This window comes from Triticum aestivum, chromosome 7B, assembly GCF_018294505.1.
Source record: "Triticum aestivum cultivar Chinese Spring chromosome 7B, IWGSC CS RefSeq v2.1, whole genome shotgun sequence".
In the NCBI taxonomy this organism is placed as follows: Eukaryota; Viridiplantae; Streptophyta; class Magnoliopsida; order Poales; family Poaceae; genus Triticum; species Triticum aestivum.
This window is the reverse complement of record NC_057813.1, coordinates 699,047,823-699,066,825: the sequence shown is the minus strand read 5'-3', so window position 1 is coordinate 699,066,825 and position 19,003 is coordinate 699,047,823. Positions and strand designations below refer to the sequence as shown.

The 19,003-nt window shown below is 48.7% G+C and overlaps 1 pseudogene; it reads right to left on the bottom strand.

The window, feature by feature from the left end:
• Positions 1–454: 454 nt before the first annotated feature.
• LOC123158509 (two-component response regulator ORR24-like) lies at positions 455–17,206 on the bottom strand (annotated as a pseudogene).
• Positions 17,207–19,003: the final 1,797 nt, after the last annotated feature.

The following is a 19,003-nucleotide window of genomic DNA, read 5'->3' as shown; positions in this document are numbered from 1 at the left end:
TAGTAAAAAATTGAAGAAAAGTTATGGATGAAGAATAAAAGGCTCTAATGAAGAGTAACCCATGGCTCTTAGTACTCCACCTCGCTGTAAAAACATGATGGCCCACAGACAAGTTAATCCCAGGTATAAAGTATGCCTTGTTACTATAGGCTTCAAGAAACATTAATGTTTTGATTATGATGATGCTGACCCTATTATAGAAGCTACCATCATAAGATTTGTATTAGGTACAATAGTCTCTAAAGGGTGGTATTTATGATTGTTGTGCAGAACACGTCAATTCTCAATGTTATACAAGAGGAACTATATCTCAAGGACCACTGGTATATGAAAATGGCTACACATATCACTATGTTTACAAACTTGTCAAAGCACTCTATTGCCTCAAACAGGACGCTCGAGCTTCATACTCTTGATCAAGCATCTCACGCGTTGGACGGGCTAACATACAGAACTACCATGCTTCTTCCAAGATAGCATCATCTCCAGTGAAATCCTACATTGAGAAAAAGTGTTATTAATGTACACATGTCCAATTCAACAATTCATATGCAGCGCATAGATTCACACAAATGAGAAAGTTCTTACTTCAGTGCAGTGTTGGAAATGATCTCCATTGAGATAGGTATTGATTCTTCAGTTGATCATTAATGAGGTATCACAGTGTGCCTTTGCACAATGTAGCCCATCGAAATACCTGCCAGTGAAATCGTCTGATCTGCCATAAGTAGTTCTGTACTTTGACCGATGATACTTAGTCACTCTACTTGCACTGCCAACATTCAACAGAGCTGTGTCTTCAGGAAGTGCCATCTGCTAGGACATGGTGTCATATCAGTCTTCATTGTAGAGTTAGCAGCTGTCACATCCCTAGTCTGGTATGACCTAGGCTAGCTAGCCATTTGTGCATCATATTTAAATTTCATTTAAATTTGAAATGAGGATTGGTGGAACCCTCAGAATCATTTTTGAAAATGACCCAAATAAAAATTTCTCCAAAAGGGTCCAAGAAAATGCTCATGTTGCCCTCTGAAAATATTGGACAGAGATAAAAATCAAAACAATATTTTTAGGAGCTCATGGACATTTATTTTGGCCATTTGGATTAATTCGATAAATATTTGCATTGGAAATATATTTCTATATATATGAAATATGGTCCAAAAATTATGCCAATTATAAAAGAGCTCTGGAATAATATATCCAGCTCCTGCAAAAATTGGCATAATAAAATTAAATGATTTAATATATTTATTAAATCAAACAAATGTCAGAAAAAAATAGAAAACAGAAATAAAAGGAAGGAGGGACTTACCTGGGCCTCCCCTCCCCTGTGCGGCCCAGCTGGCCGGCCCAGCCGACTGGCTAGCGCCAGTCGTCCTCCACCTCCCGCCAGGAGGCCAGAGGCGTGTGGCCGGCGCGTGCGCACCGCCGTGCCGCCACGGCACCTGCCTGCCTGTCCTCCCCCTCGACGCCTGGACGTCCGGAACGTCGCCACGCAGCTGCCCCGCACCGCTCTCACTCTCCCTCGCCCTCCTCCTCTCCCCCTGCTCTCTCTCCCTCTCACCCGAAGCACTGCCGCCGCCGCAGCTCGCCACCGACGCGCTCCCCGCCGTCCCCTCGCCCCTCCGTAGAGCCCCCGAGCTCCGCCGCGACCCCCTCTACCTCCTCGTCGAGCCAAGCAAGACGGGGCATCCCGTGGAGCCATCGCCGTCGCCATCCTCGCCTCCGGCCGCCGTGGGTACTCGCCGTCGATTCGGGAGCTTCCGGGCATCCCCGACCTCGTCCTTCGCGCTCGCTGGATCCGCGGTGAGCTCCTCCACCGTTCCCCTCTCTTCTCCCTCCCGTTCCCGTGCCGTAGCGCCGCTCCCCACCACGGCCGAAGCCTCTCGCCGCCGTCCATGTCGCCGCCGCCGTCTCGGCCCGCCTCCGCCCAAACCAAGCCTCCCTTCGCGCTCCTGGTGCCACGAGGGTGCCGCCGAGCCCCTCAGGTGGCCTCCCCGTGCCCCGCAGCCCGATCCCGCTCGCGCCCGAACTCCGGCCGCCGCCCGAGCTTGCTCCGGCGAGCTCCGGCCGTCCCCGCTCCTTCCCACCTGTCCCACCAGATGCGCGAGAGCCCGGGCTACGCCCCGGTGCTCTCAGACGCCGTCCCCGTGGCCTGTGGCGCGGACTCCGCCGCGTCCAGAGGTCGCCGGCGACGAGCCCCCGTCGCCTGAGCCCTGCCAGGTGGGGCCGGCCCGTCAGGTGATTAGCTTAGTGCTAATCACCGTTGACTAACCCCCCCCCTGACGCTGACCAGTGGGCCCGACCCCCCCTAACCTTTTAATTAAATTAAATTAACCCCTGTTAACCCCCCTGTCACTGACGTGTGGGTCCCACACGTCAGGTTTGACCCTGGACAGCCGCGTTGACCCGCTGACGTCGTGCTGACGTCATGCTGGCGCAGTATATAATTTCTGGATTTAAAATTAATTCAGGAAAATTCCAGAAATTGATTTAAACTTCAAAAATTCATAACAATTCAACCGTAGCTCAGATTGAAATAATTTATATATGAAAAATTATCAGAAAAATGCAATCTTTCCATCTGTACTAGTTTCATGCATGAAAAACCAACTTATACATGCTGAATATGGGAAAACACATTATGGCATATATAAGAGACCTAATTTAGAAATGCATTTGAACCTTTGGTTCAAATGGACTTCAAACCAATTGAACACTAGTTGCATTAGCTCAACAGCATCACATCTACATGCCATGTTCATGCATCATATTGTTGCATATGATTGTGTATTGATTGCCGGCACCGTTCCTTCTCGATAGGTCCTGCTCCGGAGACGTTCCAGAGTACCTGTCTGTGAAGCAGTGCCTCCCTTGTTGTTTTACCAGGCAAGCAAACCCCCTTGTTCATTTCGATAAAACCCTACTCTCTCGCTCCTGCTCTCAGTTATTGCATTAGGACAACAACGATTCATCTGCTACTTTGTGCTGCGGTAGTTGAACCCATTCCTCTGCATGACCTGTCATTGCCACAGTAAATAGTTGAAACCCACTAGCATGTGTAGGAGTTGATTGAAGCCACTGATGTGTTCCTACCATGCTATGCCTGCTATTGCTTAGAGTGTGTCAGGTCTGATTCATTGGGAATGAATTGGAGTGTCACGATATGTTCTGATGCTGAGAGTGAAGTGTGTGAACACGATTTGGTAAAGGTAGCGGTGAGAGGCCATGTAGGAGTACATGGTGGGTTGTCTCACTGGAACCGTCCTTAAGCCCTGAGTTCTGTGTATGTTGTCCAATGACTCGATACTACCACACATTGGGCTCCGGGCGCTCCAAGCCCTCTCGACTTATTAACCAACTTGATCTCTGTCCAGGAGTCGCAACTAGTTTCTGGTGTTTGTAGGTAGTGCTATTTTTCTACCAAGTGGCACCCGGCAGGGTGGGCTTGGGACAGACTAGGCACACGTGGCCCGGTGTACCGAGTGGCACCCGGTTGGTGGGCTCGGGAACCCTGTACACATCGTTTGGGGCCGTAAGCGACACCCCGGCCGGATCTCCTTGCGGATGGAACCCGAATAGGCGATAAACCTGGACTAGAGTCTTGTGTGGTTAGTCAGGTCGTGGCCGACACCCTCGCCAGGCTTCCGCTTGAAGGTTGCCGAGATACATGACGTGTACATGGCGGTAAGTGGCGAGAGCGTGTGTGAAGAAGTACACCCCTGCAGGGTTAACATGATCTATTCGAATAGCCGGGTCCGCGGTTATGGACTTCTTGGATGCTTACATGGTACATAGACAACTTGAAGTGGATACTATAAAATGCTCAAGACAAGTGTGAGTGCTATGGATGGCCTTCTCGTAGGGAGACGGGGATGAATCCATAGTAGTGTATTGTGTGGTGATTAGTGGACTCGTGTACGTTGTTTCACCTCCAGAGTTTCTGGTAGTCGTAGAACAGGATAGCCACAGAGTCAAAGCTGGCTTGCTGCAACTAAACCCCACATTACCCTCTTGATACAATGCATGTATGATAGGATCTGATGTAAGTCTTGCTGAGTACCTTTGTACTCATGTTGCTTTATTTATGTTTTTGCAGCGGAGACTTCGGTCTTACTAGTGTTCTCGTGGACTTCGACTAGTAGCTAGTACCTCAGCTACGATCTTGATCGGATGTTGTAGATAGTCAGGCTTCCAGCCTTTTTCATTTATAGATGTCTGTACCCAGACATGTAATGCTTCCGCTTGTTGCTTGTATGCTCTGTATGACGGGTCTTGTGACCCCTGTTTGCAATAAATGCTATGATGGCTCTTCTGAGCCTTTATCTATATAATTGTTGAGTTATGCTGTGATGCCATGTTGTACAGCACATACTTGCATGTTATGCGTACGTGTAATGTGTAGTGCTATGTGTGGGATCTGACTATCTAGTTGTTTATCTTAGTAGCCTCTCTTACCGGGAAATGTCTCCTAGTGTTACCGCTGAGCCATGGTAGCTTGCTACTGCTCTGGAACACTTAGGCTGGCCGGCATGTGTCCTTCTTCGTTCCTGTGTCTGTCCCTTCGGGGAAATGTCACGCTTTGAGTACCGGAGTCCTGTTAGCCCGCTACAGCCCGGTTTACCGGAGTCCTGCTAGCCCAGTGCTACAGCCCGGACCCACTTGCTGATGACCGACACGTTCGAAGCTGGGTCATGGATGCCTGTCCCTGTAAGTCTGTGCCACTTTGGGTTTACGACTAGTCATGTCAGCCCGGGCTCCTTATCATATGGATGCTAGCGACACTATCATATACGTGAGCCAAAAGGCGCAAACGGTCCCGGGAAAAGGTAAGACGACACCCGTGGGGATACCGTGCGTGAGGCCGCAAAGTGATATGAGGTGTTACCGGCTAGATCGATGTGACATCGAGTCGGGGTCCTGACAGCTTTGGTATCAGAGCCTGACTGCCTGTAGGATTACCAAGCCAAACTGGTCGAAGTTGAGTCTAGAAATTCTTTAGTTATGTAAGGGAATTGATTGTGGGATGGAACGTAAGGCTCTTTTTACTCCTTTACCTCATGGCCTTCTGATCTGAGTCATCCTATCTTTCCTACGGGGTTAAGGAACTAGGCTTTCTCTTCCGTCTATCAGGATCACGTGTTACTACTCCGTAGTCCCATAGGACTGGTTGATCAGAGTCATACCCCAGTTTTGAGTACTTCCGGTGTAGTCTGTTTAGTACTATCCCAGAACCTTGAGTGGTGATGTTGAGTTGTTGTACTACCCCATTTTTAGTAGGATGTCTCATTCTGAGCATTTTACTGCCGTTATGCTGCCGGAATTTTCCCTAGGAGTTCGAGTGATACTAATTCCTTGTCCTACATTCTACAGTCTATAGTTGATGCTGATTCCGTCCTTGGTTCGTTTCTCAGGATGTCATCGGCTAAGCGAAGTTCCGTTGCTCGTAGCCAGAACCATGGAGATGGTAGGGATGAGGATCCTCCTGACCAGCCTTCGTTGACAGAGTTCATGCTAGAGATGGAGAGGAACAAGCGTGAGTCCAACCGCTTGTTGGCACGTATCGAGGAGAACACCGCACATCAGTTCAAAGGTCTGTGACCATTCATGACTTTCATTCGCTTGCACCCACCTACCTTTCATCATTCCATCGAGCCACTCGATGCAGATGACTGGCTCCGTAGCATCACTCATAAGCTGCGTTCCGCGAACGTAGCTGAAGATGACAAGGTCACTTATGCCACATATCACCTGGAAGGTCCTGCTAGTCTTTGGTGGCAGAACTATGAGGCTATGCTTCCAGCTGGCCAGATTCCTACCTGGAAGGATTTCACTGAGGCTTTTCGCGAGCATCACATTCCCCAGGCCCTCTTGATCGCAAGAGAGAAGAGTTCTGTAGTTTCACCCAGAGTAAGATGGCTGTTGATGCTTATAGCAGAGAATTCGAGAACCTTGCCCGCTATGCCACAGAAGAAGTGTCCACGGACGCCAAGAAGCAAGCTAGGTTCCGGAAGGGTCTCAACCCCAAGTTGCGTCGTGATCTCCACCTGCATCATTGTGATACATTCCAAGCCCTTGTGAACAAGGCCATCAATGCAGAGACAGCTCAACTCACTTACGAGGAGTCTCGTAAGCACACCCGTGATTTGGGATCTTCCTCCGGTTCTAGTTCCCAGAAACGCCGGATTTGGGTTCCAAACTCCGCTCTTCCTTCCGGTTATACACCGAGGTCATCCTATGTGGTGCCTTCTCCAGCTCAGTCGTATGTTCCACCCAGGCCTACTGGTAGACCGTTTGTTAGTGCGGGTCCCCGTCCAACCTCAGGGACTTGCTTCACATGCGGGAAGCCAGGACACTATGCACGTGATTGCTCTCAGACTAGTTATGCTCCACCCCAGCCCGAGAAGACTGTTGGCTGTATTAAGCCATCACGCAAGATGATCAGTGTCAAGTCAGCCCCCACTGAACGTGGACGTGTGCATCACGTCTCAGCTAAAGACGCTCATGATGATCCAGATGTCGTTCTTGGTACACTCCTTGTCAATTGTCACCCAGCATCAGTTCTATTCGATACTGGAGCATCTCACTCCTTCATTTCTGAAGGCTATGCTACGTTTGCACGACATGTCATTTTGTGATATGCCAACTCCGCTAGTCATCCAAACTCCTGGATCCAAATGGCAAACCTCTAGTGTAAGCCATGGTAACGAAATCCTTGTTGACAGACTTGTATTCCTTGCATCACTTGTAGCCCTCAAGTCTTCAGATATTAACATCATCTTGGGTATGGACTGGATGACAGCTCATCATGCCAAGATTGATTGTTACACAAGATCTGTTCAGCTTACACACCCATCTGGCAAGATAGTCACCGTCTCCACTAGAGTTGCAAAGCGTCAGCTCTATTCTCTTAATGCCAGCCCTCTTCCAGACCTTGAAGATATCCCGGTAGTCCGTGACTTTCCGGATGTCTTTCCAGAGGAACTGCCAGGTGTTCCACCTGACAGAGATGTAGAGTTCGTCATAGATCTTATCCCAGGAACAGCTCCAATCTCCCGGAGACCTTACAAGATGGCACCCCTAGAACTAGCCGAGCTTAAGAAACAACTCGATGAGTCCTTGCAAAAGGGTTTCATCCGTCCTAGTTCTTCTCCTTGGGCTTGCCCCGTCCTCTTTGTCAAGAAGAAAGACGGTACGGACCGGATGGTTGTAGATTATCGTCCCGTTAATTTGGTCACGATAAAGAACAAGTATCCGCTTCCCAGGATCAACGACCTGTATGATCAGCTCGCTGGATCCTCAGTCTTCTCCAAGATGGATTTAAGGTTAGGCTACCATCAAATCAAGATCAGAAATGGGGACATTCCCAAGACAGCTTTTGTTACTCGTTATGGTCAGTACGAGTACACCGTCATGTCCTTTGGCCTAACCAACGCCCCAGCCACATTCTCCCGCTTGATGAACTCGATCTTCATGGAGTACTTAGATAAGTTCGTCGTGGTTTACCTCGATGATATTCTTATTTACTCGAAGAACGAGGAAGAGCATGCCGAACATCTTAGACTTGTGTTAGAAAAACTCAGAGAGCACCGCCTTTATGCCAAGTTCTCCAAGTGTGAATTTTGGTTGCCAGAAGTGACCTACCTAGGCCACGTAATCTCTGGTAAGGGCATTGCTGTCAATCCCGAGAGAGTTCAAGCCGTTCTCGATTGGACTCCACCTGAGACCGTCAAACAAGTTAGGAGTTTCCTTGGTCTAGCCAGCTATTGTCGCCGCTTTGTTGAAAACTTCTCCAAAGTAGCCAAACCCCTCACGGAACTTCTCAAGAAAGATAAAAAGTTCGAGTGGTCCCCACAGTGTGAGTACAGTTTTCAGGAACTGAAAAGACGCCTGACTTCTGCTCCCATACTTGTGCCACCGGATTTCACTAAAGACTTTATTATCTACTGCGACGCCTCACGACAGGGACTAGGTTGCATTCTTATGCAGGATCGTCATGTGATTGCCTATGCATCTCGACAGTTGCATCCACATGAGGAGAATTATCCTACACATGATCTAGAGCTTGCAGCCGTAGTCTATGCACTCAAGACCTGGCGACATTACCTCCTTGGTAAACGTTGCGAGATCTACACCGATCACCAGAGTCTCAAGTATATCTTCACCCAACCGGATCTGAACCTTAGGCAAAGACGTTGGTTGGAGTTGATCACAGATTATGATCTAGGGATTACCTACACCCCAGGCAAAGCCAATGTCATGGCTGATGCTCTAAGCCGTAAATCCTATTGCAACAATCTCATGTTGCAGCAAGGCCAACCACTTCTCCATGAGGAATTCTGTAAGCTTAACCTTCACATAGCTCCTCGCGGATTCCTTTCTACCCTGGTGGCGAAACCTGATCTTGAAGATCGGATTATCGCTGCTCAAAAGCAAGACACAGGAATTTCTCGGATCAAGAGAAACATTAAGAAGGGAGTTGGTGGATGTTTCTCTATGGATGATCGTGGTGTTGTTTTCTTTGAGAATCGCTTGGTGGTTCCCAAGAATCAACATCTGCGACAATTGATCCTTAAGGAGGCGCATGAATCTCCTCTCACGATTCATCCCGGTAGTACTAAGATGTATCAGGACCTACGCCAGAGGTTCTGGTGGACTAGGATGAAGAGAGAAATCGCTGAGTTCATTGCTAAATGTGACGTTTGTCGTCGCGTTAAGGCAGAGCATCAAAGACCTGCTGGCACCCTTCAGCCTTTAGCTATTCCTGAATGGAAATGGGATAAAGTTGGTATGGACTTCATCACCGGCTTTCCCAGGACCAAGAGAGGGAATAATGCTATCTTCGTAGTCATTGATCGTCTCTCCAAAGTGGCTCACTTCCTTCCTGTTCGAGAGAGTATCACTGCTAGTCAGCTTGCTGACTTATATATTTCTCGAATAGTGTCACTTCATGGTGTTCCACTAGAGATCAATTCAGACCGTGGCAGTCTTTTCACTTCTCATTTCTGGGAGAGTTTCCAAACTGCCATGGGAACCCATCTTTCCTTCAGTACCGCTTTCCACCCTCAGTCGAGTGGTCAGGTGGAACGGGTCAATCAAATTCTCGAAGACATGCTCAGAGCTTGCGTTATCTCATTCGGTATGGATTGGGAGAAATGTCTTCCTTTCGCCGAGTTTGCTTATAACAATAGCTACCAATCCAGCCTCAAGAAAGCTCCTTTTGAGGTTCTCTATGGACGAAGATGTCGAACACCTTTGAACTGGTCAGAAACCGGTGAAAGACAATTCTTTGGACCGGATATGATCCAGGAGGCAGAAGAGCAAGTTCGCATCATTCGTGAGAATTTGAAAACAGCCCAGTCTCGTCAGAAAAGTCAGTACGATCGTCATCATAAGGATATGACTTATGAAATTGGCGACCAAGCTTACCTTCGGGTTACTCCTTTGAAGGGTACCCATCGTTTCGGTATCAAGGGCAAGTTGGCTCCTCGTTACATTGGTCCTTTTCGCATTCTCGCTAAACGAGGAGAGGTTGCCTACCAATTGGAACTACCCCCACATCTTTCTCGAGTTCATGATGTCTTCCACGTCTCTCAACTCAGGCGTTGCTTCTCGGATCCTATCCGCGGAGTGGACCACGAAACGCTTGATCTCCAAGATAACCTCACATACCGAGAGTACCCGGTTCGCATTCTTGATCAAGCAGAGCGTGTTACTCGACGTCAGAACATCAAGTTTCTCAAAGTTCAGTGGTCTCATCATTCCGAGAGAGAGGCTACTTGGGAGCGAGAAGATCGTCTTCGACTGGAGTACCCCGCTTTCTTTCCGTCGACCCCTGAATCTCGAGACGAGATTCTTTCAAGTGGGGGCGAGTTGTCACATCCCTAGTCTGGTATGACCTAGACTAGCTAGCCATTTGTGCATCATATTTAAATTTCATTTAAATTTGAAATGAGGATTGGTGGAACCCTCAGAATCATTTTTGAAAATGACCCAAATAAAAATTTCTCCAAAAGGGTCCAAGAAAATGCTCATGATGCCCTCTAAAAATATTGGACAGAGATAAAAATCAAAACAATATTTTTAGGAGCTCATGGACATTTATTTTGGCCATTTGGATTAATTCGATAAATATTTGCATTGGAAATATATTTCTATATATATGAAATATGGTCCAAAAATTATGCCAATTATAAAAGAGCTCTGGAATAATATATCAGCTCCTGCAAAAATTGGCATAATAAAATTAAATGATTTGATATATTTATTAAATCAAACAAATGTCAGAAAAAAATAGAAAACAGAAATAAAAGGAAGGAGGACTTACCTGGGCCTCCCCTCCCCTGTGCGGCCCAGCTGGCCGGCCCAGCCGACTGGCTAGCGCCAGTCGTCCTCCACCTCCCGCCAGGAGGCCAGAGGCGTGTGGCCGGCGCGTGCGCACCGCCGTGCCGCCACGGCACCTGCCTGCCTGTCCTCCCCTCGACGCCTGGACGTCCGGAACGTCGCCACGCGCTGCCCCGCACCGTTCTCACTCTCCCTCGCCCTCCTCCTCTTCCCCTGCTCTCTCTCCCTCTCACCCGAAGCACCGCCGCCGCCGCAGCTCGCCACCGACGCGCTCCCCGCCGTCCCCTCGCCCCTCTGTAGAGCCCCCGAGCTCCGCCGCGACCCCCTCTACTTCCTCGCCGAGCCACGCAAGCCGGAGAGCCCCGTGGAGCCGTCGCCGTCGCCATCCTCGCCTCCGGCCGCCGTGGGTACTCGCCGTCAATTCGGGAGCTTCCGGGCATCCCCGACCTCGCCTTCGCGCTCGCTGGATCCGCGGTGAGCTCCTCCACCGTTCCCCTCTCTTCTCCCTCCCGTTCCCGTGCCGTAGCGCCGCTCCCCACCACGGCCGAAGCCCCTCGCCGCCGTCCATGTCGCCGCCGCCGTCTCGGCCCGCCTCCGCCCAAACCAAGCCTCCCTCCGCGTTCCTGGTGCCACGAGGGTGCCGCCGGGCCCCTCAGGTGGCCTCCCCGTGCCCCGCAGCCCGATCCCGCTCGCGCCCGAACCCCGGCCGCCGCCGCGAGCCTTGCTCCGGCGAGCTCCGGCCGTCCCCGCTCCTCCCCTCTGTTCCACCAGATGCGCGAGAGCCCGGGCTACGCCCCGGTGCTCTCAGACGCCGTCCCAGTGGCCTGTGGCGCGGACTCCGCCGCGTCCAGAGGTCGCCGGCGACGAGCCCCCGTCGCCTGAGCCCTGCCAGGTGGGGCCGGCCCGTCAGGTGATTAGCTTAGTGCTAATCACCGTTGACTAACCCCCCCCCTGACGCTGACCAGTGGGCCCGACCCCCCCTTAACCTTTTATTAAATTAAATTAACCCTGTTAACCCCCCTGTCACTGACGTGTGGGTCCCACACGTCAGGTTTGACCTGGACAGCCGCGTTGACCCGCTGACGTCGTGCTGACGTCATGCTGGCGCAGTATATAATTTCTGGATTTAATTAAATCAGGAAAATTCCAGAAATTGATTTAAACTTCAAAAATTCATAGAAATTCAACCGTAGCTCAGATTGAAATAATTTATATATGAAAAATTATCAGAAAAATGCAATCTTTCCATCTGTACTAGTTTCATGCATGAAAAACCAACTTATACATGCTGAATATGGGAAAACACATTATGGCATATATAAGAGACCTAATTTAGAAATGCATTTGAACCTTTGGTTCAAATGGACTTCAAACCAATTGAACACTAGTTGCATTAGCTCAACAGCATCACATCTACATGCCATGTTCATGCATCATATTGTTGCATATGATTGTGTTTTGATTGCCGGCACCGTTCCTTCTCGATAGGTCCTGCTCCGGAGACGTTCCAGAGTACCTGTCTGTGAAGCAGTGCCTCCCTTGTTGTTTTACCAGGCAAGCAAACCCCCTTGTTCATTTCGATAAAACCCTACTCTCTCGCTCCTGCTCTCAGTTATTGCATTAGGACAACAACGATTCATCTGCTACTTTGTGCTGCGGTAGTTGAACCCATTCCTCTGCATGACCTGTCATTGCCACAGTAAATAGTTGAAACCCACTAGCATGTGTAGGAGTTGATTGAAGCCACTGATGTGTTCCTACCATGCTATGCCTGCTATTGCTTAGAGTGTGTCAGGTCTGATTCATTGGGAATGAATTGGAGTGTCACGATATGTTCTGATGCTGAGAGTGAAGTGTGTGAACACGATTTGGTAAAGGTAGCGGTGAGAGGCCATGTAGGAGTACATGGTGGGTTGTCTCACTGGAACCGTCCTTAAGCCCTGAGTTCTGTGTATGTTGTCCAATGACTCGATACTACCACACATTGGGCTCCGGGCGCTCCAAGCCCTCTCGACTTATTAACCAACTTGATCTCTGTCCAGGAGTCGCAACTAGTTTCTGGTGTTTGTAGGTAGTGCTATTTTTCTACCAAGTGGCACCCGGCAGGGTGGGCTTGGGACAGACTAGGCACACGTGGCCCGGTGTACCGAGTGGCACCCGGTTGGTGGGCTCGGGAACCCTGTACACATCGTTTGGGGCCGTAAGCGACACCCCGGCCGGATCTCCTTGCGGATGGAACCCGAATAGGCGATAAACCTGGACTAGAGTCTTGTGTGGTTAGTCAGGTCGTGGCCGACACCCTCGCCAGGCTTCCGCTTGAAGGTTGCCGAGATACATGACGTGTACATGGCGGTAAGTGGCGAGAGCGTGTGTGAAGAAGTACACCCCTGCAGGGTTAACATGATCTATTCGAATAGCCGGGTCCGCGGTTATGGACTTCTTGGATGCTTACATGGTACATAGACAACTTGAAGTGGATACTATAAAATGCTCAAGACAAGTGTGAGTGCTATGGATGGCCTTCTCGTAGGGAGACGGGGATGAATCCATAGTAGTGTATTGTGTGGTGATTAGTGGACTCGTGTACGTTGTTTCACCTCAGAGTTTCTGGTAGTCGTAGAACAGGATAGCCACAGAGTCAAAGCTGGCTTGCTGCAACTAAACCCCACATTACCCTCTTGATACAATGCATGTATGATAGGATCTGATGTAAGTCTTGCTGAGTACCTTTGTACTCATGTTGCTTTATTTATGTTTTTGCAGCGGAGACTTCGGTCTTACTAGTGTTCTCGTGGACTTCGACTAGTAGCTAGTACCTCAGCTACGATCTTGATCGGATGTTGTAGATAGTCAGGCTCTTCAGCCTTTTTCATTTATAGATGTCTGTACCCAGACATGTAATGCTTCCGCTTGTTGCTTGTATGCTCTGTATGACGGGTCTTGTGACCCCTGTTTGCAATAATGCTATGATGGCTCTTCTGAGCCTTTATCTATATAATTGTTGAGTTATGCTGTGATGCCATGTTGTACAGCACATACTTGCATGTTATGCGTACGTGTAATGTGTAGTGCTATGTGTGGGATCTGACTATCTAGTTGTTTATCTTTAGTAGCCTCTCTTACCGGGAAATGTCTCCTAGTGTTACCGCTGAGCCATGGTAGCTTGCTACTGCTCTGGAACACTTAGGCTGGCCGGCATGTGTCCTTCTTCGTTCCTGTGTCTGTCCCTTCGGGGAAATGTCACGCTTTGAGTACCGGAGTCCTGTTAGCCCGCTACAGCCCGGTTTACCGGAGTCCTGCTAGCCCAGTGCTACAGCCCGGACCCACTTGCTGATGACCGACACGTTCGAAGCTGGGTCATGGATGCCTGTCCCTGTAAGTCTGTGCCACTTTGGGTTTACGACTAGTCATGTCAGCCCGGGCTCCTTATCATATGGATGCTAGCGACACTATCATATACGTGAGCCAAAAGGCGCAAACGGTCCCGGGAAAAGGTAAGACGACACCCGTGGGGATACCGTGCGTGAGGCCGCAAAGTGATATGAGGTGTTACCGGCTAGATCGATGTGACATCGAGTCGGGGTCCTGACACCAGCCAGATGACATTGCATAGTTCTCTAGCTGGTTGATCCGTGGGAAGTTCACCTGTGATGCGATAAGAGAGCTCCCGCCACCAACTGTTGTGTTTGCAAATGAACTTTGAAGATTGGAAGATCCTTTGCCTTTGCTTATCTCCATTAGCTTGCCACACATGAAGCCAGCATAGGAATTACTATAATTGAATGAAGGAAATTCATCTAACATTATCTCATTGGGTATGTTGTTGTATAGGCTGACGTGAGGGTCACGAAAACCTGTGAATATTCTCGCATCTGACGGTTGTTTCCCAACATACCTCGGAATTCTACTATCATGGAGGTATGACCCCATGTTGAAGTTGCTTTGGATGTTCATCGGCGGAGCCAAGTGACCCGTTGCACCATAATTGTTTGTACTCCAAGAGGCAGTGTTGCCAGAGGACACACTCCATCTTCCATGTTCATGATTATGCATGAAATTAACCTTGTTGTTCATGTTGTACGATGAGTTCCTTCTTTCATATGCATCACGAGAGGGATTTGACTTGACTCTTTTTAAGTGCAATCTATACTTCTGAATTAAAAAGATAGAGAAAATAACAAGGTATGAGATGGATGCTCATCAGAACGAAATAATGGTAAACATGTGAGTACAAAAAGAACTGAAGATGTCGCATGGGTAAAAGTAACTCCTAAAAATATGGGCATGCATTATGTGAGATAAGCCTCGCATTTTAAGGGACACAATTAATGAAAATTACACTTCATGATAGTTGCATTACTAGAGCTTTGACAAATATGTTCCCCAAAAAGTAAAATCTTGCACTTATATATAACAAAATGTTAGACTACAAATAATAGTAACAGAAACATAGAAATTAAGCATAAAGGTCAAAAATAAACTCATAGATGACTCGCCATATTCTCTCTACTGAGGTAATCCACATTCATCAGCTCCAATACCTTTTTTGGAACAGCCCCTACAATTATGTAATATAAAATTATAATGAAAATATTGAGGAGCCACCAGTATTGTCGATGAATGAGGCACAAGATGTGAATTCTTACTATCAAGGCTGATCTGGTTGATAGCTTCTAGAAACTTGTTATGCAGCTGAATTGTCCATGTCACCCTGGGCTTTCTGTGGGTGGCAGATATATATGTGCTCTCATTGTTCTCGCTAGAATCATCTCCAACATTTGTCTTATTCCGCGAGTACTTACTCTTGTCAGCAGTCGCTGGTTGAACTCTTTGCACATCACTGTCATGATCGCTGATGTGGCTTATTGCTTTGGGATTTCTCCACCTTTGAACATATTGCCATATGTTTTTGAGCTCATGTGTACGCACTGGCTTCACCATAAAGTCGGACGCGCCATGATATATCCCCTTCATCGCAACCTTCTTGTCGCAATCGACGGATAGCACTGCATGCCATATGACCAATGACTTAGATTTCGAATTCAGAAATTCACAAAATCTATGGAGATATGTCTTGGTCAAAGTGCCTATAGACAGAAAAAGCATGTTGATGTTCAGTTTTATAATTCTGCTTCAATGCAAACTAAATGGGATTTTTTTACACATTCAATAGGAAGATATGAAAACAATGGCTAAAACAATAACAGTAACACAATGCCTAAGCCATATCACAACATGTTCCATGTAGGGAAATCACATCATCGTGTCTAACTATTGATGAACTTGAAGATCAAGTACTATTATTGGCAGTCAACCATGTTTCTCTACCATACTAGGTAACATCTATCGGCCCATGTAACGCTCTAAGCACTTTAAGTGATCACACTCATATTAGATTTTAAACATTAAGCACCATTGTCAATAGCTTTTTTTATTATGGCTAGCTAATTGTCCGTGCTTGCCATGGGGCATACATATTCTACATGATAATTTCCATAATTAATGTGGTCCACCCGTCTAGTGCTTGATAATACTTTTCATAATTAACGAGATACTCCCGTCCAGCGAATGATACTTTCCATAATTAACGTGGTCCTCTCGCCCAATGCTCGATGATACTTTCCGTAAATTAATGTCTGGATAATTGACATGTGTAATTAACTATATAGCTGATTAATTGCATGCAGCTGTGGGTGAGGCAAAGAATGGTCAAGAATTTTCTGGGATGATTTTTGGGCATTAATAGTAGAGATTCAGGAAAATAAGTATGCGTGGTTGCACTTTCTGTGAAAGTAATTTGACTAAAAATTAGTGTGCGCGTTCAAAGTCAACAAATATGTAGTATTGTAGGTATTACCCATGGTTAACCTACTCGATGTATGTACTTAAAAGTGGCACTTGTACTTCATATGCTATTCTCGAAAGTAAATAGTCATAAGGAGTAACAACTTTAAGGAGAATGAAGATGAGTAGTAATCTTTAATAGTATCAATACAACATAGGTATTTCTTAATTGTAGTATTCATGCCATTGGTTTTGGCAAGAAACCGATAATGTGTCCCCTACTAACTCATGTGTCGCTCCACCTCCACTCTCCTACCCCACTATCCATCCGATCGGGCGGATGGTTAGATAGGATCCCATTGGTTTGGGCCAGAAACGGACACTACATCCCCTACTAACTCATGTGTCGCTCCACCTCCGCTCTCCTACCCCACTCGCCGGCCGATCGGATGGATGAACGGTTAGATGAGACCCCGTTGGTTCGGACTCAGTGGGGATACCGTTCTTTCGAACTTTTTCAGGTTAGAAATAGAATGCAGATTGTGTGCATGTGTATGTGGTTTCATAAAATCATCCTAAATATATAGGATTTCACACGCTGCGCAAAGAAATTAATATCCTCTCAGGGTATCAATAAGATTGAGGAGGTTCTTAAAAACAATTGTCAGTGCTGCTCATGGATGCAAAACTCAAAAATTGGACTTTGGATTGAGAGCAGTGAGAGTACTGATGACCGGTAGATCCATCTCGAGGCGGATGAGCTCGAGAAGCTTGAAGCCGTCCATGTCTGGCATGCACACGTCGGTGATGACAGGTCAAACTGCTGCTTCCCCGCCATGAGCATCCTCAGCGCCGTCTTTCCATCCATCACCGTCGTTGCTGCATAGCGGCAAGCATTATTCGCAGAGAAACAAATAGATCACAAGGCCCCGATTCTAGTGGACTATGGCGAAGTGGAGAGATCAAGAGACTCACGTTGGAAGACGCGGGCGTCGTCAACGACGAGGATGCGTAAACCCTCGGGAAACTTGCGCTCCGCCGCATCCTCCATCATCTGCCTTCGGTCCCCACCCATCGTGGCCATGTTCTCCGAACTTCTTCCCACCTAGAAAAGCAAACGACATCAAGAAAAATACTGATTAAAAAATAAATCAGCACAAACCTCACAGCCATCTAAGAACACAACCCAAAACCTCTATTAGCTTCCTCGTCTTAGGACACAACTGAAGTTACTGAACAATCCGGATTCAGAGGAGTGGTGAGAAGGACTGGAGGAAGGGCGTCTATTTATAGGGGTAGAGGGGTCAAGGGAAGGAGTGGAAGTCTTGCGGTCCAGAGGTCAAAGGCGCTCTCCCCGTGCGTGTGTGCATGCGCTACTTCTACTCCTTAATTTCTGCAGCTACGCCATTTGATCTGGCGATGTCAATGTGCGTGTCTGCTGGTGCCGCGGCCCAAGGTACCTTCCATGAGAGGTGAGCAAAACCGCGGGTGGTGTTGCTGTTTTTTGCTTTTGTTCTTTTCTCACCAAATGTTGCAACACAAATGTTATGATCTTGAATTACAGAAAGGAGAGGCTGAATGGAGAGAGTGTCTTGTCATGGAGAGAGTGTCTCGGTGCTTCCTTTTTCCGGGAACTGAGAGATCGTTCATCGTCTCAATGGTCAGATCCCTGCCTACCTTTGCATGGCAACGTGAAAATGTGGAGGCCTAAACTCAAGATTGGAAGTCTTTTTCCACTTACGACTTTCTGGAATCATAATATGACAAGGGCATTTATCTGAAGATTGAAGAAAAACAATTCACGAAAATAAGTTGATGGGTATTTCGAAACGGGGAGTGTGTTAGACAAATAAGCCACGGCCGTGCCAGAGCGCATCTGTGCGCGAGATGGTCGCGTCGGGCGCCGGTCGGTAACCGCGTCGGGCCCGTGGCAGGGTGTGTCAGCACATGTATGTGCGCGTGTCTGGGTTAGTTGGCGAGACGCGCGGGTGTGTAGCCACGCCGGGCGTTGGACCTGGTCGCATCCGTGTGGGTGCGTGCGCGGCAGGTGGGTGAACCGTGGAGCGCGGGGCGTGGCGAGTGGGGCTGTGTCAGAAGCACGACGTGGGCATTGGTGCAACCACGTACACCCCCCCCCCCCCCTCCCCCCTGACCCGTGTGTGTTGCTGGTGGGGTGTAGCTCGAGTTTTGCGGCGGGACGTTCGTGCGCCGGGAGCACCACCTTGTCCGATGTTCTTCTTCGTTTTTCATCTTCTTCCGTTTGGTTCGTCCAGCACGGCGCAGGCGGGAGCATGGTGTCGATGGTGATGGCGATGCTCACACCGGACAACTACATGGTGTGGGCGATGAAGGCCGAGGCCATCCTCGACACCCATAGTCTCTGGGAGGCGGTGTCGCCAGCAGGCGACGTTGCGATCGAAGCGGGGACAAAGAAGCCGGTGTTGTTCGGTGCGCTCTTCGAGGACCTGTTGATGTAGGTATCAACGAAGAAGACGGCGGCGGATGTGTGGAGCAGCATCAAGGAGCGGTTCGTCGGAGTGGATCGGGTCAGGGGGCTCGGCTGTCGACGCTCCGCGGCCATTTCGATCGGCTGCGCATGGCGGATGGTGAGGCACTGGACGCCTACGCCGGCAAGATCGGGAGCATGGGTGCGCGGTACGTAGGTCTCGGGACGACGCTTGATGACGCGCCAACGGTGAAAAAGCTACTGGACACCGTGTCGGATCGTTTGTACGAGGCGGTGGCCGGCATCAAGCAACTTTGCGATGTCGACACCACACTATCGGAACAGGGTGCTACCCCGACGGCCAAAACAATGCCGACGGCCCATGCCGGCTTCTTCGGAGCTATGCCGACAGCCTGGTCCTGGCCG